Source organism: Bos mutus, chromosome 1 (assembly GCF_027580195.1).
Source record: "Bos mutus isolate GX-2022 chromosome 1, NWIPB_WYAK_1.1, whole genome shotgun sequence".
In the NCBI taxonomy this organism is placed as follows: domain Eukaryota; kingdom Metazoa; phylum Chordata; class Mammalia; order Artiodactyla; family Bovidae; genus Bos; species Bos mutus.
The window spans coordinates 20,213,673-20,238,172 of NC_091617.1; the positions used below are offsets into that span (position 1 = coordinate 20,213,673).

General features: G+C 39.3%; 1 long non-coding RNA gene and 1 pseudogene across 1 annotated transcript in view; one reads left to right on the forward strand and one right to left on the reverse strand.

Annotated features, from left to right (window-relative positions):
• Positions 1–2,434: 2,434 nt before the first annotated feature.
• Positions 2,435–4,086, reverse strand: LOC138991481 (small ribosomal subunit protein uS2-like; annotated as a pseudogene).
• Positions 4,087–7,237: 3,151 nt separating this feature from the next.
• Positions 7,238–24,500, forward strand: part of LOC138987558 (uncharacterized) — a 206,321-nt gene continuing 189,058 nt past the window's right edge. Inside the window, exon 1 of the long non-coding RNA XR_011463916.1 lies at positions 7,238–7,462. This is a non-coding gene — a long non-coding RNA (uncharacterized lncRNA). The remainder of the gene's footprint in view (positions 7,463–24,500) is intronic.

A 24,500-nucleotide genomic window follows, 5' to 3' on the forward strand; every position in this document is an offset into this window, starting at 1 on the left:
CTATTTAAGAAATGCTTTATAACGACATCACCCCTGATAGTCAAGTTTCTAAGTTCTTAATTTGAGATCGTATTCCCTGTCTCACCTTACTTCCCACAATTCTTTGCAATATTCTCTTCTGAGTCTGGTTCCTCTCTATATCATTCAAAAAGGTCAATGTCTAGTGCATTATTTTGCCTTCTTTCAGTATTAGTGTCCTCCTGTCAGGAGTTCATCTCCACTCAGTCAAATTATTCCTTTCCAAAATCTTTCCAGTCCTTTTAGCTCAGAAACCTTTGTTGTGGATTTCTCCATTGGACATAAACTTTCCCACCTTCTGAAATCTCTTGAGAGTGTGTGTGTGTGTGAGGGGGTGGGGTGGGGGGCGGAGAGAGAGAGAGAGGGGGAGATACATTCTTTATCTATCACTTTCAAATCTATTTGCATAATTTTTAATTAATTTATTTATTTTAATTGGAGGCTGATTACTTTACAATATTGTACATTGACATGAATCAGCCATGGGTGTACATGTGTTCCCCATCCTGAACCCCGCTCCCACCTCCATCCCAATCCCATCCCTCTGGGTCATCCCAGTGCACCAGCCCTGAGCACTCTGTCTCATGCATCGAACCTGGACTGGCGGTCTGTTTCACATATGATAATACACATGTTTCAATGCTATTCTCTCAAAATATCCCACCCTCGCCTTCTCCCACAGAGTCCAAAAGACTGTTCTTTACATCTGTGTTTCTTTTGCTTTCTCGCATATAGGCTCATCATTACCATCTTTCTAAATTCCATATATATGCATTAATATACTGTATATGAATGCCTTAATATACTGTTAATGTTATTAATATATGCATTAATATACTGTTTTTCTTTCTGACTTACTTCTTTCTGATATTTTTATCAATATAGTTCAGTAATTCTAATCCTGGTAACACATTAAAATTATGAGGAATTCTTAAGAAATACTGGGTTGACCAAAAAAGTTCATTCATGTTTTCCCCGAACGAACTTGTTGGCCAACCCAATGTTATTTTTCTGGGCTTCTACTCAAACAACCCTGAAAGATAGGATTTAAGAAAAACTTCTAAGGCAATTCTAATAGCACAATTCTAGCATGATCATGCCTTGAAGACAGGGGCCACCTCTTCTTAAATGCCTCTATACTAGTGCAGAATTTCACATCTGAGTATGTGAACTATGTAAATATAAGCTTAAATATCAATTTCATTCAATGCAACCAGGAGAAGCTAATAATCTTAAAAAAACTGTTGCACTCTTCTTCTTCTGACATTATAATATATAAATGAGTCCTCTTAGCAGTAACTTGACCTTCAATAGTTCAGTGTCATGAATATTTGGAAGCAGGTTACCTTAATGCGCACACATGAACAGCTGGACTGAAACTGGACACTGACTGAGTGACGTTAAATACTGGAGTCCAAGGAGGCAAGGCTGTAAATCAGAGCTTTTAGTTCCAATGTTTGACAACTGATCCTTAATGCCAGAAGAAAGGCTCAAAGTAGCAGTAGCCAAGTATAAAAAATATAGCATGAAGAATGTAGGGCATTTAGTAAAAAGAATCACAGATGTAGAAAACAAATTTATGGTTACCAAGGGGGGAAGTGGGAAGGTAAATTGGGAGATTGGTATTGACATATATATACTATTGACACTATGTATAAAAATAGATAATAAATGAGAACTTACTGTGTAGCACAGGGAACTCTACTCAATGCTCTGTGATGACTTAAGTGGGAAGGAAATCTAGAAAAGAGTGGTTGCTGCTGCTAAGTCGCTTCAGCCGTGTCTGACTCTGCGACCCCATAGATGGCAGCCCACCAGGCTCCCCCGTCCCTGGGATTCTCCAGGCAAGAACACTGGAGTAGGTTGCCATTTCCTTCTCCAATGCATGAAAGTGAAAAGTGAAAGTGAAGTCACTCAGTCGTGTCTGACCCTCAGCGACCTCATGGACTACAGCCTACCAGGCTCTTCTGTCCATGGGATTTTCCAGGCAAGAGTACTGGAGTGGGGTGCCATTGCCTTCTCCGAGAAAAGAGTGGTATATATACACATATAACTGATTCATTTCACTGCACTGCAGAAACAAATTATTGTAAATCAACTATACTCCAATAAAGATTAATTAAAATAAATAAAGTTATAGGTATATTAGGAAAAAAATGATAATGCAAAGGAGTTTAAAAAATTGGTCAGGATAATATACAGTAGTGGGATAAATCCTGTTCTAATTCTCCAAATTAAGTCATAAATGTTTATAACTTGGTATTATAAATATGTGTTGCATTGCTCTTTACAGGCAAATGACATTTAAGTACCTAAAGTTGCTTCATCTATGTTAGTTATGTCAAATGATAAGCTTCTGTGTATTTGCAATAGTCATAATGGCAAGAGTTAGGTAATTACTTATATCATTGGTATACCATCAGAAAAGAGAAGGTATTTTATATACAATTTTTCAAAAGGAAATTGAGAAGATATATGAAATAACTTTTAATGTCTCTTCCAACCTTTAGAAACTTTTACTAAACTATTTCTATCTATCTGTCTTCAAGCTCACTGATTCTCTCCTCGCCATGTCACATCTTCCGATAGACACATTTTTTTTGTTTCAGTTGCAGTGTTTTTTTGACTTCTTGCATTTCCTTTCAATTTTTTCTTAGATTTTCCACCTCTCTTGCATGTTGTCCACTTTTTCCCTTTAGAGCCCTTATCATATTAGTCACAGTTATTTTGTTTCATTAAAAAAATTTTTTTTAGAAATTGCTTGTTTTTCCTCAATCTTATTTCCATTTTCTGTATAAGAATCTGTGGACAAAATCAGTTTAAGGCCACTCAGTAGCTGTTCCTACATGTTCAGTGGTGAGCGGTGGGAACTGCAGACTAGTCATCAATAGAAAACTGCTGAAAAGGCACACTGCTTGCCTTCAGACCAAGCTGCAACCTCAGGTCGAGTAGCAGTAAACTCAGAAACTGGGGCAGTGCATTCATTCTGAAATGTCTCTTTGGTCCCAGCCTTTCCAGCAGCACCCTGCTCATCTTTTTCAATCTCTTTAGGATTTCTGTAGAAGCAGAGATTAGGCATGACCTCCCATGAGTGTACCTGGGAGATGGTGCCATGCATACACAGAACTTCCAGGGCAGCGTCACCACATCAGACTTGCTGAGTGATCTCCACTGTTGGTGCATGGACGGCCATGTCCACATAGCACAGAGGAGAGTCTGTGTCACACAGAGCAAGAGAAGGCAGGAGATGCCTCTGTGAGAGGCTAGTTGTCAGTATCGGGATCAGTAACCACCAGAAGTGTCAGCTCCAGGCAGCCTGGATCTGGTGCCAAGTTCCAGGAGTCACTCTGTGGCAGCAACAAACTTCAGTTCCACACGTGGGTCAGTATTCCTGGATCATATGCCATTGACGTCAGCTGGGTTTTCAAAGGCAACAATGGCACCAGCTGCCAGCTTCTCTCAGGTTTTCTTCAGATTTGTGATATAGATGCTATGGCTCAGTGAGTAAAGAATCTACTTTCAATGCAGAAGATACAGGAGATGTGGGTTCGATCCCTGGGTCTGGGAGATCCCATGGAGGAGGAAATGGCAACCTACTTAGTATTCTGGCCTGGAGTATCCCATGGGCAGAGAAGCCTGGTGGGCTACAGTCCACAGGGTCCAAAAAGTTGGCCCCAACTGAGCACTCATGCTTTCCATCCCTTGCCTTTTCTGACTATTCCATTTAGAAGTCAGGATTGGTGTCACCTAAGTGGGTTTCCTCATGTGAAAAGTTGACTCATTGGAAAAGACTTTGATGCTGGGAGGGATTGGGGGTGGGAGGAGAAGGGGACAACAGAGGATGAGATGGCTGAATGGCATCACTGACTCGATGGACGTGAGTCTGAATGACCTCCAGGAGTTGGTGATGGACAGGGAGGCCTGGCGTGCTGCTATTCATGGGGTCACAAAGAGTCGGACATGACTGAGCGACTGAACTGAACTGAACTGACTGAAGTGGGTTTCTGCTGAGAGGAATTTGAGGACACTTTCTGCTTTTATTTGCAGGAAACCAAGGGCTCTGAACATTGTGAAAGTTTTCCTCTAAGTTACAACAGAACCCAGAACAGTGTTGTGTGGACTCCTCTCTGGGTAGCATTTGTTGTTCAGTTGCTCAGTTGTGTCCGACTCTTTGTGACCCACGGACTGCAGCACTCCAGGCTTCCTTGTCCTTGACCATCTCCCAGAGCTTGCTCAAACTCACGTCCTTTGAGACGGTAATGTCATCCGACCATCTCGTCCTCTGTCATCCCCTTCTTCTCCTGCCTTCAATCTTTCCGAGTATCAGGATCTTTTCTAATGAGTCAGCTCTTCACATCAGGCAGCATATAAAGAAAGACTAATCACAGTTATTTTCAGTTCTATCTGCTGCTGTTGATGCTAAGTCACTTCAGTCGTGTCCGACTCTGTGCGACCCCATAGACAGCAGCCCACCAAGCTCCCCGTCCCTGGGATTCTCCAGGCAAGAACACTGCAGTGGGTTGCCATTTCCTTCTCCAAGGCATGAAAGTGAAAAGTTAAAGTGAAATAGCTCAGTCGCGTCCGACCCTTAGCGACCCCATGGACAGCAGCCTAGGTCTGGTAATCCCCAAATCTGTGTCACATCTGAGTTGAGTTCTAATGCTTGTTCTGTCTTCACTTCATACTGTGTTTTTAATTGCCTTTGGAAGGCCTTGTAATTTTTGTTGAGAGATGAATACGATGTGCATGCATAATTAGAATGAGGTAAAGAGGGCTTTAGGATGAAGATTTACATTAATTTTTGCTGGGGCAATAGTTTCTAGAAGATTCATATTCATCAAACCTCCTTGTTTTGGTTTTCCTCTGGACATTGGACTTCCCTGAGAATGCCTCTTCAGAGGAAGTCTGCTTCTTGTAGGACTAAGAGATGTAATCCACTGTTTTACTGGAGCCCTGTTGGTGTGGTAGTATTGCATGGGCAAGGGGAGCATTCTATAATCCTTCAATTAAATTTCAGTGTTTTACTCAGCCTTGCCCTTGAACTGTGACCTTCACAGGTGCTTCTTTGTGATACAGCATCACCCACCTGCCCACCTCCATGTACTCCCTTCCCTGGCTGCAGCCTTTCCAACCTATTTCCTTGAACCTCTGATCCCTGTTGACTATGTTTTTGTTTTTGTTTTCCCTCTCTAGGTGAACAGCTGACTCCTTGAAAAATACCCTGATGCTGGGAAAGATTGAAGGCAGAAGGAGAAGAGGGCAACAGAGGATGAGATGGTTGGATGGCATCACTGATGCAATGGACATGAACTTGGGCAAACTCCAGGAGATGGTTAAGTACAGGGAAGCATTGTGTGCTGCAGTCCATGGAGTCACGAAGAGTCAGACATGACTTGGAGACTGAAAAACCAAAAAAGGAGAAACAGGAAGCCAGTGGGGTGAGGGGAATGGTTGGAGTGGGAAGGGATTCCTTTCCACCAACCGGAATTATTGTTGTTCAGTTGTTCAGTCATATCTCTTTGTGACCTCGTGGACTGCTGCATGCCAGGCTTCCCTGACCTTCACCATCTCCCAGAGCTTGCTCAAACTCATATCCATTGAGCCTGTGATGCCGTCCAACCATCTCATCCTCTGTCGGCTCCTTCTCCTGCCTTCAATCTTTCCCAGCATCAGGGTCTTTTCTAATGAGGCAGCTCTTCAGATCAGATAGCCAAAGTACTGGAGCTTCAGCTTCAGCGTCAGTCCTTCCAATGAATATTTGGGACTGATTTCCTTTAGGATTGACTGGTTTGATCTCCTTGCAGTCCAAGGGACTCTCAAGAGTCTTCTCCAATACCACAGTTCAAAAGCATCAATTCTTTGGTGCTCATCCTTGTTTATGGTCCAACTCTCACATTCATACTTGACTACTGGAAAAACCTTCAACTGGGATATGGTTCATAAAAAAGTCCTTTTGCCAGGAGAATATCCTTTGTTATGGTTAGACTGTTGGTTTATTTCAGTGATTACTCTCTCCTTCCCTGCCAGAGCCACAGGGATCTTTTTTGGGTCGTCACAATGAGAACCTAGTGGAGATTCAAAAACTCAAAGCCCATGAAAATGTGGGGGCCGTCGTAAAACTGCAGCCCTAGGAGTTCTCATTCTTAACGCTAGTCTATATTCAGTTTCCAGCTGTTTAACAAAATTAGCATTTCCGTGTTCCTACCAGTTTATGGCTCCAGCAGCTTTTGGTCCAGGTCAGCAAGTCTTACCTGTGTCTCTCTGGATGAATTTGGCTCTTCAGACTTTTGCCTGGCAATTTGTCCTGAAACCTCAGTTCTCTGATGGATTGAAGAGCAGACATGGCTTTTCAGTTGGGTTAGCTTTTTCTTGTTGTAGGGACAGCAGTGGCAACTTCCAAGGTTTTCATCTGTTAGAATGAACCCAGAAGCCTTAGTTATACACAATTGTAGATTTCTAAACTTGTAGGCACACATAGTAATTAAACACAAGATTTAAAAATGTTCTACTGGAACTAAATATCTTATCATTGAAAAATATTTTAAAACATTAGGAAAATTGTCAATATTTAATATTTGTTGAAGGTTAATGTTTTGACTTTTGTCAGTTTTCACTGTTGACACAGTGAATGTTGTCTTTAGTAATTTTATTTATGAAACTGCTGCTTCTCAGCTAATAAACATAGCAATAGCAATCACTGCCAATTTCATGAAATCTTCCTCAGAGGTTATATTATTTCTACTCACATTGATCAAGAGTAATGTTTGTTCTTATTTTATTCTGTAGATTTATTTGGGGGATTAATATGTTTATTTGAATAACTCAGGATATCTGGATACTCTGATCAAGTTCAGCATTTCACTATACAATGAAACTTTATGAAACTACTCACTTTTGTTTCTTAACCTCAACTACTTTTAAAATCACATTTAGCGTCACAATCTCAGGATTATTGTGATTATTGAAGCTTTTGGGGAACGTACCGTTACTAATGGGGTTTAGAATATGCTACCTCCAAATATGGATGCACACTTGAATAGTTTAAGTTGAAGGAATTTGACAAATGAAATGTGCTAGAAAGACTCTTTGCTCTTCTCTGAAGCAGGTCACAATGACCTCAAGTGAGAGGTGCCCCCTCTTTTTTTAAAAAAAAATTAATTATTCAACTAATTTCTGGCTGCCCTGTGTCTTTGTTGCTGCACACAGGCTTTCCCTACTGGTGGCGAGTGAGAGCTACTCTAACTGTGAGGTTCAGGCTTCTCGTTGTGGTGGCTTGTCTTGTGGAGTGCAGACTCTGTAGTTATGGTATACAGGCTTAGTTGCTCCACGGCACGTGGAATCTTCCTGGACCAGGGATTGAACCCATGTCCCCTGCATCGGCAGGTGTATTCTTAACCACTGGACTACCAGGGAAGTCCTAAAGGTGCCCTCTCTATACCAGGAGGTAAGGAATGGCCTTCTTTTTGACTGTGAATGAATAGGTCTTGCTAAGATTCTCCCAGTTTCCTGCACTGAGCTCCTATCTTTTTCATCTTACGACATATTTCTACAACTTGTCACTCTTCATCAAATTCAGCATAAAAACACGCAGGTTTATCTGTTTCTTTGGGTCTTCACTTCCTTAGGAGGGCTCTTGTGTCACATAAAACTTATATTTTTAAGCTAAATACATTTGTATGCTTTCCTCTAATTAACCTGCCTTTTGTTACAGAGATCCAGCCAAGAACCTGGAAGGGTAGAAGGAAAATGATATTTTTTCTTCCAGACATTACAAAGAAAAGTTTTATTTTTGTCTTTTGTTTTCTTTTAGTTTGAGGTACTCACTGACAGTATGTTGTAACAAATGATGTTGTAACAAATCATTAACATTATCCAAGTTTAAATGATTGTTATTTTGGTATATTATAATGTAGGGTTTCCTCATTTGAGTCGCTCTATGTTAATTTGATATCTTGTCTCACTCGTCAGGCCAATTGTGGGTCAGAGATGGGTGTGTGTGTGTGTGTGTGTGTGTGCTAAGTCACTTCACCTGTGTCAGACTCTTTACAATCCTATGGACTGTAGCCCACCAAGATCCTCTTTGTCCATGGAGATTTTCCAGACAAGAATACTGGAGTATGTTGCCATGCCTTCCTCCAGGAGATCTTCCCAACCCAGGGATTGAACCCATGTCTCCTATGTCTCCTGCACTGGCAGGAAGGTTCTTTACCTCTACCCTTTGTTTAAGGTTGTGGTTTCAATTGGCCAGTCCTGGGAAGCAGGGTTGCCTCTGTGTAACTCAATCACATTGGTGGTTTCTTGAATTGCTCTGTAAGTATAGGCTTAAATAGACATAAATTTAAATAGGGCTATATTCTTAGTTTGGCTTCCCAGGTGGCTCAGTGGTAAAGAATCCACCTGCAATGTAGGAGACCTGAGTTCCATCCCTGAGTTGGTAAGATCCCCTGGAGGAGGGCATGGCGACCCATGCCACTGTTCTTGCCTGGAGAATCCCAGGGATGGAGGAGCCTTGTGGGATTCAGTTTACAGGTTCGCAAAGAGTTGGACATGGCTGAAGCAACTGAGCCTCCACATACATAATCTTAGTTGAAGTACCTTGAAACCCTGAAATTCTATGGGACAATAAAGAAGGTAAAATTTGAAGTCTAGTACTTGATTTCCCTGGTGGCAAAGATGGTAAAGTCTGCCTGCAATGTGGGAGACCTGGGTTCGATCCCTGGGTCGGGAAGATCCCCTGGAGAAAGAAATGGCAACCCACTCCAGTACTCTTGCCTGGAAAATTCCATGGGCGGAGGATCTTGGTAGGGTACAGTCCATGAGATCGCAAAGAGTCAGACACAACTGAGTGACTTCACTTGAACCACTTGAACTTCTGGATGCAGTTCACGAAGAATGGAAACTAGTCGGGATTTCTCACTTTTTCAGTGGAGTAAAATTTACCAAAAAAAGGCCCCAATTTTTTTTTTATCAGTCTGAATTCCCTGTATAGGTATCTGACTTGTCTAGGAAGAGAGTTTGTGAAATTTCTCCAAGTCAGTTCAATCTCTTGCTCTCACATAACTATTTCAAGCATATTCTCCTTTTTACCAAAGCTCCTGACAACTCCCCCTTTCTTCTCATTTTTAACTGATGAAATTATTACTTATTTCATGGGAAAAAAATACCAATCTGACAACCTTCATCTGTAATCATATATCCTGTATTCCCTCCTGTCGTTAAACATGATGTCTCTTATCACCTCTCACCTTTTCAAAGCCTTCACTCCTGCAATTGTCCCCTCTCTCTTCCATTAAAAAAGAAGAAGAAGGGGAAAAAAAGGACAACAAGCTCACCATGATTCCACATCTCCTTCAGTGACATTTTCCATTTCTCTGCTCCCTCTTATAGCCAAATCTTTTAAAAACAATTGTCTCTACCCATTGTCTATAATTCCTGGTTTGCCTCACTCCCTTGAACCTACTCCATTCTCCTTCTTATCTCTTTTTCTCCACAAGGACTGTTTGTTCAAGGTCACCAGTTACCTCTATGCAGCCAAACTCAATAGGCAATTCTCAGTGCTGATATAGCCTTACCTGTAAGCAGCTTTTGTCCCACAAACAGCTTTTGTTACAAATGATCATCCCTTCCTTCCTGAAAGACTTTTCTTCACTCCATGTCAAGACCTTCCTTCCCAGTCTCCTTTTAGGAACTCATTTCTGCTTTACTTTGATGGTCTCTAAGTCACTCTACCCCAGAGAACTTTTTTTCTATGTATATTCACTTTTCAGATAATGACATTTAGTCCCATAACTTTTGTGCTATCTCTGTAAAAATTACAAACTTAATATCTGCCTACTTAACAAACAGTTCCACATGGATATTCACAAGTTCCTCACACAGAGACTCTCCAAAATTGAGCTCTTAATTAAATCTTTTCCACCTCAAGTCTCTTTATTGTATACACTTCAGTGTTTTTGTTTGCCAGGTGCTAAATGCCAAAAACAGAAAGGTGGTTTTAAAATAATTTTTATAGTTAAAATTTGCTTTTTGAAACATAGTATGATTTTAGCTTACTTTAAGGTAATGAGAACTAACTAGTATAGGACTGTTTTCTTCTTTTTCTTTTTAAACCAAGAAACACTGATTCTATTTAATCATTTAAAAGATGAGTTGGGTTATGAGTGACAGTAGGTCTGAGGGAAGGAGAGCTTTCTAGAGGGAAAAAAAAAAAAACTCCCTGTGACATGGGGAGTTGGGGGAGGGGGCAGAAGTCTGTCCCTGGGGATATGATCAGACCTGTGAGCTCCACGCTCTATTAGGGCTTGGCTTCCAGAATTCAGCTTTAGTAGAGCCTTTGAAATTGGCTGCATCTTTGTAGTAAAAGATGCATTTGGGTAGTGGGACAAAAAATAATTTCTGCAGACAAACCTTTAACAATGATACTATCCATAAAGAATATGATCATAATAAGAAAAGGTTCAAGATGGTAACGGCCACAAAACCTGAAGCAGTAAAACATCAGCCCCAGCTACAGGCAGCCCAGCGATCAAATCAAGTCACCACTGCTACCGGTTCATCCACAGCAGCAACCGTGGCTCAAGTGCCAGCTTCTGTCCCTGCTTTGGCTCCCACTTCCGAACCGGTACCCGTTGCTCCAGCACTGAGCCCGGCCTCTTCTGAACTTGCACTTATGACTGCAACTAAACAAGAGAAACCTGCACAGCTACAAGAGGAACACTCACGACCACCAGCCCAATACCAACTGACAGCACATTAGAAGAGTCTGAGTCAAAACTTATTCATTCGTACAGTATTCGTATTTAAGGAGAAAGAAAACATGCTCTTTACATGAAAATAAGTACCAGTTAAAAAAGTTTCTTGACCATTGAATGTTAAAACCCTGCTTAAATTGAGAAGCAGTACGATTACAGGGTATAGTTACCATACACAAACACGGTTTCTGGTTCACATTTTTTGCTTGTTTTTGGCAGTTGTTTGGGTTTCAAAGTAATTACTATGGGCTTGATTTTGATGTGTCCTTTGGGGTAATGTAACTTTTGAGACCAGTGAAGACATATGAAGACTACTTTTCCTCTCAACTTTTTCTCAGCAGAAGTGTGTTTACCAGCAAGTTGTGGGTTTAAACAGTTGTCTTTCTTTTTTAAGCCCACAGAATGCTGGTTGAATTAAAAACAATCAATGGAAATGTTTCAAAACCAGGTTTCTGACATTCATAAGCTTTTTTCCTTTGTTAGATAAATATGTGTGACAAATAAAGTCAGTGATATTATAGTAACTTTGAAAAAGAGACAGAGAACTGTATCCAGCATCTTTTTAAAAAATTATTAGCATTCTGATATATTTATTTCCAAATATTTATATCTATACAACTTTTTTTACTTAGTTGTGATCATACCATATATAAAATATATCTTGCTTTTCACATGTATTTCCTGTATCATTATAAATTACTTAGGTAATTTAAGTAACTGCACAGAAATCTGTTATGTATCCAGCATCTTTTATTGCATCAAAAAGATAGGAGAACTCTTCAGGGACCTGAACGATACACCTGGGAACATATTTTGAAAAATAAAAAAAATAAAAAAAGATTTTCATCACATATTAAAAGTAAAATCTTACTAAGCAAAAAATTTCCCTTTTGAATGCCCTTTGAGGTATGTAAATATGATACATAATTATCTACATATTACCTCTTGTATGTTGTACAGGCAGCTCAAATCTAGCACTCCCTGAATAAAATTCTTAGTTTTCTTCCTAAACCAAATTATGTCCAATGTTTTTTCACATCAGTAAATGGTAGCACTAGTAATACTCTAACTGATTTATGAAAGCACTTTATTAACCCTTTGTCACATATATGTTATAAATGATTTCTCAGAACTAAGCCTTCCCCTAGAATTTGATTCCACGATAAATCATGGAGAAAAGACATAGTTTGAGCCAGACATAAAAAAAAATTCATACAAAATAAGTTAGGATATAATTATTCAATTTCAAAAGAGTCAATGTTTTTGGAACATATTGAATTTGTCTGGAATATTAAAAAATGATGACTTTTTACAAAATAGTTGTAAAGTACCAACACAATTTGGAGAATACTTTGATTAGGCAAAATATCAATTATCTTTAATGCAATTGTTGCACTTCTGTCAAACTTAAGTCAAATTATAAACACTGATATACCATTTGACTATTGTGTCTCCATCAACAAGGACATGTCTATATAAGCAAGTTTCTATAGCTTATGTGGAATAACTCTCTAACCATCAGAGTATTGCTGCATTGTCCAAGCCCAGGGTCTCCATTTATTCCCACTCCATTCCTTATGCAAGACACTGTGCAGTTCTAATAGCTCTGACTATTTAATTTTTTCAACCTATAGAGACTTTGCTTTGGCCAGATCTGTGTAAACACTTATTTTTCTTAAGAAAATAAACTAATTTCAAAACCACTCTTTGTGTGAGTAGAGGGCTGTGGTAGAGCCTTGTAAGTAGTAAAATGTTTCTCAATATCAGAAAAATGTGCTTGACTTTTTTAAAGGATGTTTTCAATTTAAAAATATTAGCTTCAGTCATTGGAGAGGAAATGTGATGGTAGTTTATTTGATGTTGATAATTTAATTTTTCCTTCTGTAAAATTGCTCTGATTTTTAAAAAGCATGAAGTCCCTAACCACAATTACTTTCTATCCTCTTCTCTCCACTGCACTGTCCTACATTATTGCACAGAATTTTTCAAGTCAAGTTGGCATATTTGCTTTCCTACAACAGCAGTAACAGAAATGTCTGGGAGAAAATGTGTCTGGGGACAAGCACAAGCCATCATATTTCCCACACTCTATTTCTTATAACAAAGCTATTTGTAATCTTCGTAGACTTATTTTTTTTAATTACAATGTCGACTTTCTGAAGCAATACTTGAATATTTGAAACAAACTTTTAGAGTTGAATCCTATTGAAGTGAATTCTAAGACATACTTATGTATTTTTTCAACACGGAATCTATTTCATTGAATAAACTTTAAAATATATATATATATATATAATGTATATTATATATATAAAATGTATATTAGAGCACCTATTATTAGCAGAGAAGTGAAAGAAAAGGAAGCTAAAAGGAGATGGAGGTTTGACAAGAGAAGCAGGGGATCAGAATCTTGTCATGCCTGAAGAGAAAGAGAGGCTTTCAAGAAAGAAGTTTGTCATAGTATCAAATGTGTCAGAGTTCAAAAAATTAGTGACTAAAAGGATGATTTGATTTAAAAAAATTTTTTTGATACCTTCAATGAAAGCAGTTTTAGGCAGGTTTGCAGGGAACATTTGGAACTCAGATAGCTAAGAGTTGGAGGTAAACATGATGTTAGAAAGTAATAAGATATTAGAAAATCTAGAGTAGAGAGTCATTTTATGAAATTTGACAAGGAAGGAAAGAGAAAGGAAGAAGTAACAGAAAACAGAATGGAGATGTGGGCTGGGACAGAGAAGACACTAGAGAACTTGTTCAAGAACATAAAGGAAAGATCCAGAGAAAGAATGAAGATTCAAGTGAGAAAAAGGATGACCCATAGACCCTTAGATGGCAGGAGTGGATAGGACCAGATGGGCTTCATTTCTATAAGTAGAGCAATTCTACACCATTGCAACAGAAGTGAGGAAGAATTATTGAGTGACAAAGATAAAATTGGAGTCTATTCCTTGTATCTATATTAGGAGGGCACATTTGTACACATGCCTATTTGCTGTTTCTGAAAGGCCCAACTTACTCCCTCCATATACACGTGTTTCCTAGCCATATTGCCACACACAGCTCAGACATCATTTCTGGAAAGCCTTCCCTGGCAAGTGCAATCTGCTTTGGAAGCTTCTCCTCATGCTCCCAGATGCTCCCTGTGCATTTTTCTAGGCTTACTCTGCCTTCTAATAGGCATTTATTAGTCAGTCTTCACTACTGGACTGCATACACACTTTGAAGGTAGAGGCATATTTTATTTGCCTTTGTTTCTTGGAGCCTAATGCATTTGAGGAACTTTGTGCAACAATGACCACTTCCATTCAGATGGAATTTATTGTCATGAATGTACTTCCTCTGAACAAGGTGAGAGGCAGAGCGTGAGAAAAGAGGTGAGTTTCCTGTACTCTCTAGCTGTGAATTTGTGCTCCTGGCTTGACTCAATATTCTTTCTTATCATCTCCTCCCTGTAGTTATCATTCTGAGCTTGGCTTTACTCCAGGTCGCATGACCATGGCCTCCCCTCTCTCTTTCTCCATTCTAAATAGTCACCCTAAGCAATACATTTTTCATTCCATGTAGGGTTTAGTGGAAAAATGCAAATATATGCTGGAAAGGAATCCATGCCATGTGAGGTATTGAAAACAATCATGAAAACAGTTGAAAGTCTCATTTACAATTAATTCTGACTATAGGGGAACTCTGACTGGATATCTTTCTCATGAGAACATGGCCTGCCACCCTTCCCAGGAACTGCCCAGTCCTTATCTCTCTCTGGAATTCCTTCAGGACTTTTCTCCCCAGGCTATGCACTCACTCCTCCCTACAAGGATTAAGGGAGGCAGAAAGATGTTCCTTTTAAGGTGTCCGTGTCTTAATCCTCAGAACCTGTGAATATGTAACGTGGCAAAGGGGAATTAAAGTTTCAAATCAGCTGACCTTCAAACAGAGAGTAGCCTGGATTATTCAGGTGAATCCAGTGTAACCACAAGTCTCTTTATTTTATTTTTTAAAATAATTTTATTTATTATTTATTTTTTTTAATAGTTTGAGGGCACTGTGCTGGATCTTTGTTGCTATGAGGGCTTTTCTCAAGTTGTGGCAAGCGGAGAGGCTACTTTCTAGCTGTGGTGAGCGGTCTTATATTGCAGCGGTTTCCCTTGCTGCAGAGCACAGGCTCTAGGGTACAAGGGCTTCATTAGTTGAGGCACATGGGCTCAGTAGTTGTGGCTCCCAGGCCCTAGAAGCACCGGCTTAATAGTTGTGGTGCATGGGCTTAATTCCCCCGCGGCATGTGGGGTCTTCCTGGACCAAGGATTGAACCTGTGTCTCCTGCATTGGCAGGCAATTCTTTACCACCAAGCCTCTAGGGAACACTCCCTGCCCCTCCAACTTTCATTAAAAGGGAAGAGGAGGCAGCAATGTCAGTAAGACTCCACTGATCATTACTGTCTTTGAAGATGAAAGGGGTCAAAGAATGCTGGAGGCCCCTAGATGCTGGAAAAGGCAAGACGTTACCTTCTTCCCTGGAATCTCCAGAAAGGGACTCAGCCCTCCTGACATCCTGACCTGTGCTGGTTTTCCAAGTTACAGAACTTTAAGATAATAAAATTGTGTTGTTGTCAACCATTGTTTATAATAATTTTTGCAGCAACAAATAGAGCACAGATACAAGGACCAAGATAGCAAAATTCAAATTCATTTTGATGTGAAACTTCTTAATTCTTCTGACTCAAAATCTGCTCCAGCCCAAGCTCTGGAATTTTACTTTTCCAAATCAAAGAGAACACTAACAAACTTTGCTTCACAAAATAGCTGTCTATCCCTAAAATGTATGAAAAAGAGCCCTCTCATGCTCAAGGCCTCTTATCATATTTACGACATTTTTATTTCTACCACAAATACACTACTTAATGTATGACTCCAGAAATAATATTATTCCTCTACCAGGAAGGCATTAAAATATGTTTGTATGTATTTCACTATTCATTTTAAATAGGGATGTAAAAGTGAAGTATTTTTTGAAGGGAAAGGAGAAGAAAAACTTGAAAAATAGGACTTTTAAAATTTTGATTTGCCAAACTCTTCTAAGTTGACTCTTACAACTCAATGTTAAATAGCCACTTATTGAAAGAGCAGCATATTAATATTTAATGAACTTTAACAAAATAATCACACAATTTAATGCTTTTAATTATTCAAATAGAGCTTCCTACATTGGACATAAATAGTATTCTGAAGCAATCCTTCTCAAACTTTAATGAGTAAACAAATCACACGGAGATCTAGTTAAAAGGCAGACTCTAACTCAGTAGATTTGGGAGGGGGCTGAGATTCTGAGGTTCTGGTTTTCTTTTTTTTAGGTTTATTTTATTTTTAACTTAGAACAACTCATTGCAGCACTATTTACAATAGCCAGGACATGGAAGCAACCTAGATGTCTGTTGACAGACGAATGGATAAAAAAGTTGATGTACACATATACAATGGAATATTACTTAGCCATAAAAAGCAACAAATTTGAGTCAGTTGAACTGAGGTGGATGAAGCCAGAGCCTGTTATACAGAATGAAGTAAGTCAAAAAGAGAAAAATGAATATTTTAAATTAATGCGTATATCTAAAATCTAGAAAAATAGTACTGATGAACCTGTTTGCAAGGCAGGCATAGAGATGTAGATATAGAGAACAGACTTGAGATTCTGACTTACTAATATGATCCTACATGATGACAATTTTGTTGTTCCCTGGACCACATTTCAAGTAGCAAAGTCATAGGGGACCTTGAGAGGCACAATAAAATCAAATGCTTAAATTCTGTGCTTCTATAAGCTAAATATATCAAAATCACATACTCACTAAATCTCAGCTTACATATTATAGCAAGGAAAAAATTCTCTAAAATTATTATTTGAATTGAAAATAATTTTATGATAAGAACTTAAGATTATTAATTTCATTTACAACTGTTTATAGCATCATTAAATGATTCTTTTTGAACAATGGCATAATCATGGCAAAATCTCTGTTCCACCTCCACCTACTAACCCCAGTCCCAGTGGAGTATATTAAGCATAGATTTCAAAATACGTTTCTGCTGGCTTACTGTAAGAGCTTGTTCCTCTGTGTACCAGGAAACGGTAGAGTTAAGAGGTCAGATGCCACTAGCTAGCTCCCTTTGCCTGTCACTGTCATTGTCTGAGAGATGTTCCAAGTCTCCAGCAGAAGCCCTGTGTTTGGCTCCACTTTCAACATGTTGCAAGAAAAACAGTACCACAAGTCTGATCCTGTTATCTAGATGTAAAACTTATCGACTTCCACTAACAATGCCTTCTAGTTCCACCTCCCCCAAGCTCTATCTCCTGCCCTGCTCTTCAGTCCCATCTTATTCCAGGCTCTCTCCCTCACTGTGTCATCTCCAGCCTCACTGTTATTGTGTCATTCCTTTCAATGTTCCATTTTCCCTTCCACCTGTATTCATGATCTCCTCTCCCCATAAATACACCTCTCCCAAACACCTCACTTAGATTCTTAACTGTTTTTCCAATCTCAGCTCAAAAGTCACCTTATTGTCAAAGCCTTCTTTGACCTTTTAAACTAAGTCACATGTCCTTGCCACACACTGTCATAAGCTTCTTTAAATGCATTTATCACAGTTCATAATTATATATGTGGGTGATTGTTGATCACATTTTTTCTCCCTAGATGACTATACGTTCCATGAGGGCAGGTCTATCTGTTCCCCACCCTCCTCCATTGAACCCACACTGCCTAACACAGTAGAAAAAATATTAATGAAAGAATAAGTACAAAATCTCCTTTTTTTTATAGGCTAACTTAGCTAACATTAGAATTAGGGATGTATTTTCTAACAGAAAAATGGTTGACTTAGAAATGAAATTTTGGAACATTTTTTGATTCAGTGATGACAGATAATATGTTAAGCTGATCAGTTCTTACCTGTGTGTTAGTTGTTCAGTCAGGCCCAACTCTTGTGACCCCATGGACTGTAGCCTGCCAGGCTCCTCTGTCCATGGCATTCTCCAGGCAAGAATACTGAAGTGGGGTGCCATTCCCTTTTCCAGGGAATCTTCCTGACCTTGGGATTGAACCCAGGTCTCCTGCATTGCAGGAGGATTCTTTACTGTCTGAGCCACCAGGGAAGCCCGTGTTTACCTATATGATCTATTTATTTATTCATCACCAGGGACCATGCATGGTTTGGGAATATGTATCCAGCTGGGCTCCTCTCCTTGGGCAGCTGAACTTAGCACATATCTCTTGTTGACTGTGCAATGATCCAATGACCTGAGAGAAGCTTGCACACAGTTTTCAGTTTTGTCTGAACCTATGATTACAATGGAGACTATGCAGTCAGGGCGTGGTTAGAATGTGACTTGTCATTTCCCAGATGGAGACCTGTATGGACTGCCTGCTCTGTGTTTTAAACAACACCCTGACTAAATATTATTCTACTCAGTGAAACAAGACATAGCCTTTTGCCATCTCCTCCTCTCCACTAAATATTGTTTGCAAATTCAACAATGATCAGAATCTGTGTTATGTAAATACTCAAAGAAAAATAACACTACACACTTCATAACACTAGAGCAAAAGCATTTCCATTGTAGCTGGACTTGAACACAAAGCAGACATTTTGATGTTTTCTCTAAACTCCCAAATAGAATTTTACCTCTATATTTTTTAATTTAAAAAGAAATAAAAATAGTGACATAAAAACTGATGATTCTCATTTTAGTTTTAAATAAATTTTTTGTTTGTGTAGAGCTAAGAGGCAGTCTATGAGACTTCAGGGCTTCACACAAAGCAATAGTTTTTAGCCAGAAGAAAAAAAAGGATACTAATTTTGAAGATTCATTCAGAAAACAAATATTTATTGAGTTCCGATTTTACTCCAGGCATCTTCTTATGACAAATGTCCTTATACTCATGGAACTAATGTTTTCATAACTGGAAACTAAAATACTGGAGTGGGTTGCTGTTTCCTTTTCCAGGGGATCTTCCCCACCCAGGGGTCAAACCCAGGTCTCCTGAATTGCAGGTGGATTCTTCACCAACTGAGCCATGAGGGAAGCCTGAGATGATGCTAGATGGTAATAAATATTATGAAGAAATGCAGGAAGTATCAGGATAGAGTTAAGGGGAAGACTGATCCAAAAAGGGAATGTTTGAGTTGAAACTTGAATCCTGGGAAGAAGAATGCCTTACAAAGTGCTGAAGGAAGGACAGAGAGACAAGGGTGCAGACGACGTAAAACAGAAAACATGATGGCATCTCAGAGGAGATGTAATTTAAAAAATTACTCTGCATAATATTACATTGTATATATGCACCATGTCTTTTTTATCCATTCCTCTGTTAATGGATGCTTCCCTGGGTGGCTCAGATGATAAAGAAGCTGCCTGCAATTTGGGAGACCTGGGTTCAATCCCTAGGTTGGGAAGATACCCTGGAGGAGGGCATGGCAACCCACTTCACTATTCTTGCCTGGAGAATCCCCAAGGACAGAGGAGTCTGGTGGGGGCCAGTCTATGGGGTCACAAAGAGTTGAACACAGATGACTGACAAATGTCTGTTAATGGACATTTAGGTTGCTTCCATGTCCTAGTTATTGTAAATACTGTTTCAGTGAACATTGGGATACATATGTCTTTCTGAATTATGGTAAATGTATGGTATGTGGTACATTTCTCTGGATATATGTCCCAGAGTGGAATTGCTGTGTCATATCTAGTTCTATGCTTAGTTTTTAAGGAACCTCTATATTGTTCTCTTGGAAGGAAAGTTATGACCAACCTAGATAGCATATTCAAAAGCAGAGACATTACTTTGCCAACAAAGGTTCGTCTAGTCAAGGCTATGGTTTTTCCTGTGGTCATGTATGGATGTGAGAGTTGGACTATGAAGAAGGCTGAGCGCTGAAGAATTGATGCTTTTGAACTGTGGTGTTGGAGAAGACTCTTGAGAGTCCCTTGGACTGCAAGGAGATCCAAGCAGTCCATTCTGAAGGAGATCAGCCCTGGGATTTCTTTGGAAGGAATGATGGTAGAGCTGAAACTCCAGTACTTTGGCCACCTCATGCAAAGAGTTGACTCATTGGAAAGGACTGTGATGACGGGAGGGATTGGGGGCAGGAGGAGAAGGGGACGACAGAGGATGAGGTGGCTGGATGGCATCACTGACTCGATGGACGTGAGTTTGGGTGAACTCTGGGAGTTGGTGATGGACAGGGAGGCCTGGCGTGCTGTGATTCATGGAGTCGCAAAGAGTCGGACACGACTGATTGACTGAACTGAACTGATATTGTTCTCTGTAGTGACGCTTCCAGTTTACATTCTCACAAATAATGTAGGAGGGTTCCTTTTTCTCCACACCCTCTCAGAATTTATTGTTTATAGACTTTTTGATGAAGGCCATTCTGACCAGTGTAAGGTGATACCTCATTGTAGTTTTTATTTGCAGTTCTCTAATAATTAGTGATGTTGCAATCTTTTCCCATGCCTCTTTGCTATCCATATGTCTTCTTTTCAGAAATGTCTATTTAGATCTTCTGCTCATTTTTTGAAGTTTCTTTCTTTTTTTTTTTTTTTTTGGTATTGAGCTGCATGAGCTGTTTCTATCTTTTGGAGATTAATCTCTTGCCAGGGACTAGGAGGTGGGAAGTGGGGAGGAAAAATGGGAAGTTAGTGTTTAATGGGGACAGAGTTTCAGTTTGGGAAGGTGAAAAATTTGGGAGATGGATGACGGGGAGTTGCACAACAATGTGAATGTGCGTTGTGCTAACTGTACAGTTAAATATGGCTAAAGTAGTACGTTTTATACTATGTGGCTTTTGACACAATACAAAAGTTTAAAAAGTTACTTTGGTGCTAATAGAAAATAAAGTATAATTTTACCAGAGAGGAAGGAGACAGATCAATTCAGTTATGGCATTAGACCAAGGAAGAGCTGGTAGTAGGTTGATGGGGCTGAGTTTGTAAGACTATTAAAGAAAATTGCAAGTAACTTTAGTAGAAGTAAATGATGTTTAAAGAGTAATAATTTCCAAATGATATTTTCCAATAAGTGTAATTCTCATGAAATAACTATTTTCTGTATGTAAGAAATTATATTCATATTCAGAGTCATAACCATACAGTATCAAATAGTATGATCTATCCATTTTCAAAAGTATGTCAAACTTTCTGTTCTTCATTTTTAAATAATGAACTCTGCATTCCTGAAGATATATGCCCTTTATCCATTGTTATTTTTGGTCTCTGAAACTAACACACAGAAAGTTTAACTCACAGACACAGAATGTTTTTATTAACAGTATTGAATGAAAAATATTTCTGGTTTAATCTTTCCACATTTGAACCAGGAGTGAAAAGTGAAACTAATATTTGCAAAAAAAAAAAAAAGAGTTACTTCTCCTCAATTATTTTCTGAGCTTTACTACCTATAAAAGCAAAGAGTTTTCAATGAAGGCTAGAAGGTGGGTGGAATAGTAAGGGCAGTTCTCTTCTGTTGTTCTTATAATTAAAAATATTCCTAAGCATATATATACTTCCTAGAGGAGTGTATAATTACCTTCTGGAGGTGTCTCATTCTCTTTATTAAAACTCAACATACGCAGTAATAATCTTAATTAAAAATAATAGTATATAAAATATTCCATGAACAGTAAGAGTCACAGTACTTATGAGTGAAACAGGGCTAATATACATCATTTAAAGTCTAAAGAGAACTCATGCCTCTAGACTATTAGCCTAGTCTCCTGATTCTGAACACTTTTCAACTGACTTTTTGTTGCTTTGTGTTTTCCAGCAATTTGAAACCTAGAAGCAGTAGGTTTCATGGTAATCATAGTAGGAAATGAGAATTTAATTCTGGGAAAGAGCTCCCAAGTTCCTTAGAGAATTAAAGGTGGAGTTTGTGTTGAACTCAGTAAGTAATAGAGAGAGAGGACTATAGCCAAGTGCTTTGGGAAAAATGTTCACTTTTAAAGAACATCAGTTATTGATATGGGAAGGGAATCCTAAACATTGCTTTTCTGGCAAATTATATTTTTATATAATTGCAAAAAGCATAAAACTATAAGACTCATATGAATAGCTCCTGTATGTTCTTGACCTCGATTGAACAACTGCTTACAATCAGCACCATTTACTTTATCATTCTGTATATCTACCTATCTCTCTATCTATCAATCTTTTTTGAGTATGAGTTGAAGATACCTTGCTGCTTGTCCCCTCATCTGGGTGCCTCTTTAGGTCAAGGTTTCTCATGAGTGAGACTCTAGTTAAGCTGATGACTAGGATGCAGCCTCATGGGAAGCCTCAACCCCTGCTCCACTCAACACAGGGGTTACAGAGATGAGTAAGAGGAGAGGCACAGTCCTTTACTTTTTATTTTTTGACCCTCCTTACACATGAAAAATCTGGAGGAGGGCACGGCAACAAACTCCAATATTCTTGCCTGGAGAATCCCATGAACAGAGGAGCCTGGTGGGCTATAGTCCATAGGGTCACAAAGAGTTGGACGTGACTGAAGTGACTAAGCACGCACACACATTTGAGAAATAAAGCTATCTAAAAACAGTTAATAAAATTATAGCTTTGCTTTCTCATTTATAGTAAACAAATTAACCCTTTCAGAAAGAAAATATAATTTTTCTATTTACAAGTTAACTTCAAAATTTATTAAAAAAAAAACAACTAATTGCCAACTATAGATGGTATGGTCAGGTAGGTTCAGTTCAGTTCAGTTCAGTTCAGTCGCTCAGTAGTGTCCGACTCTTTGCGACCACATGAATCACAGCATGCCAGGCCTCCCTGTCCATCACCAACTCCCAGAGTTCACTCAAACTCACATCCATCGAGTTGGTGATGCCATCCAGCCATCTCATCCTCTGTCGTCCCCTTTTCTTCCTGCCCCCAATCCGTCCCAGCATCAGAGTCTTTTCCAATGAGTCAACTCTTCACATGAGAGGGCCAAAGTACTGGAGTTTCAGCTCTACCATCATTCCTTCCAAAGAAATCCCAGGGCTGATCTCCTTTAGAATGGACTGCTTGGATCTCCTTGCAGTCCAAGGGACTCTCAAGAGTCTTCTCCAACACCACAGTTCAAAAGCATCAATTCTTCAGTGCTTGGCTTTCTTCACAATCCAACTCTGGCATCCATACATGACCACTGGAAAAACCATAGCCTTGACTAGATGGACCATTGTTGGCAAAGTAATGTCTTTGCTTTTCAATATGCTATCTAGGTTGGTCCTAACTTTTCTTCCAAGGAGTAAGCGTCTTTTAATTTCATGGCTGCAGTCACCATCTGCAGTGATTTTGGAGCCCAAAAAAGATAAAGTATGACACTGTTTCCACTGTTTCCCCATCTATTTCCCATGAAGTGATGGGACCAGATGCCATGATGTTCATTTTCTGAATGTTGAGCTTTAAGCCAACTTTTTCACTCTCCTCTTTCACTTTCATCAAGAGGCTTTTTAGTTTCTCTTCACTTTCTGCCATAAGAGTGGTGTCATCTGCGTATCTGAAGTTATTGCTATTTCTCCCAGCAATCTTGATTCTAGCTTGTGCTTCTTCCAGCCCAGCGTTTCTCATGATGTACTCTGCATATAAGTTAAATGAGCAGGGTGACAATATACAGCCTTGACGTATTCCTTTTCCTATTTGGAACCAGTCTGCTGTTCCATGTCCAGTTCTAACTGTTGCTTCCTGACCTGCATACAGGTTTCTCAAGAGGCAGGTCAGGTGGTCTGGTATTCCCATCTCTTGAAGAATTTTCCATAGTTTATTGTGATCCACAGTCAAAGGCTTTGCCATCGTCAATAAAGCAGAAATAGAAGTTTTTCCGGAACTCTCTTGCTTTTTTGATGATCCAGTAGATGTTGGCAATTTGATCTTTGTTTCCTCTGCCTTTTCTAAAACGAGCTTGAACATCTGGAAGTTCACAATTCACATATTGCTGAAGCCTGGCTTGGAGAATTTTAAGCATTACTTTACTAGCGTGTGAGATGAGTGCAACTGTGCGGTAGTTTGAGCATTCTTTGGGATTGGAATGAAAACTGACCTTTTCCAGTCCTGTGGCCACTGCTGAGTTTTCCAAATTTGCTGGCGTATTGAGTGCAGCACTTTCACAGCATCATCTTTCAGGATTTGAAATAGCTCAACTGGAATTCCATCACCTCCACTAGCTTTGTTTGTAGTGATGCTTCTAAAGCCCACTTGATTTCACATTCCAGGATGTCTGGCTCTAGGTGAGTGATCACACCATCATGATTATCTTGGTCATGACAATCTTTTTTGTACAGTTCTTCTGTGTATTCTTGCCACCTCTTCTTAATATCTTCTGCTTCTGTTAGGTCCATACCATTTCTGTCCTTTATCGAGCTCATCTTTGCATGAAATGTCCCCTTGGTATCTCTGATTTTCTTGAAGAGATCTCTAGTCTTTCCCATTCTATTTTTTCCTCTATATCTTTGCACTGATTGCTGAGGAAGGCTTTCTTATCTCTTCTTGCTATTCTTTGGAACTGTGCATTCAGATACTTATATCTTTCCTTTTCTCCTTTGCTTTTTGCTTCTCTTCTTTTCACAGCTATTTGTAAGGCCTCCCCAGACAGCCATTCTGCTTTTTTGCATTTCTTTTCCATGGAGATGGTCTTGATCCCTGTCTCCTGTACAATGTCATGAACCTCAGTCCATAGTTCATCAGGCACTCTATCTATCAGA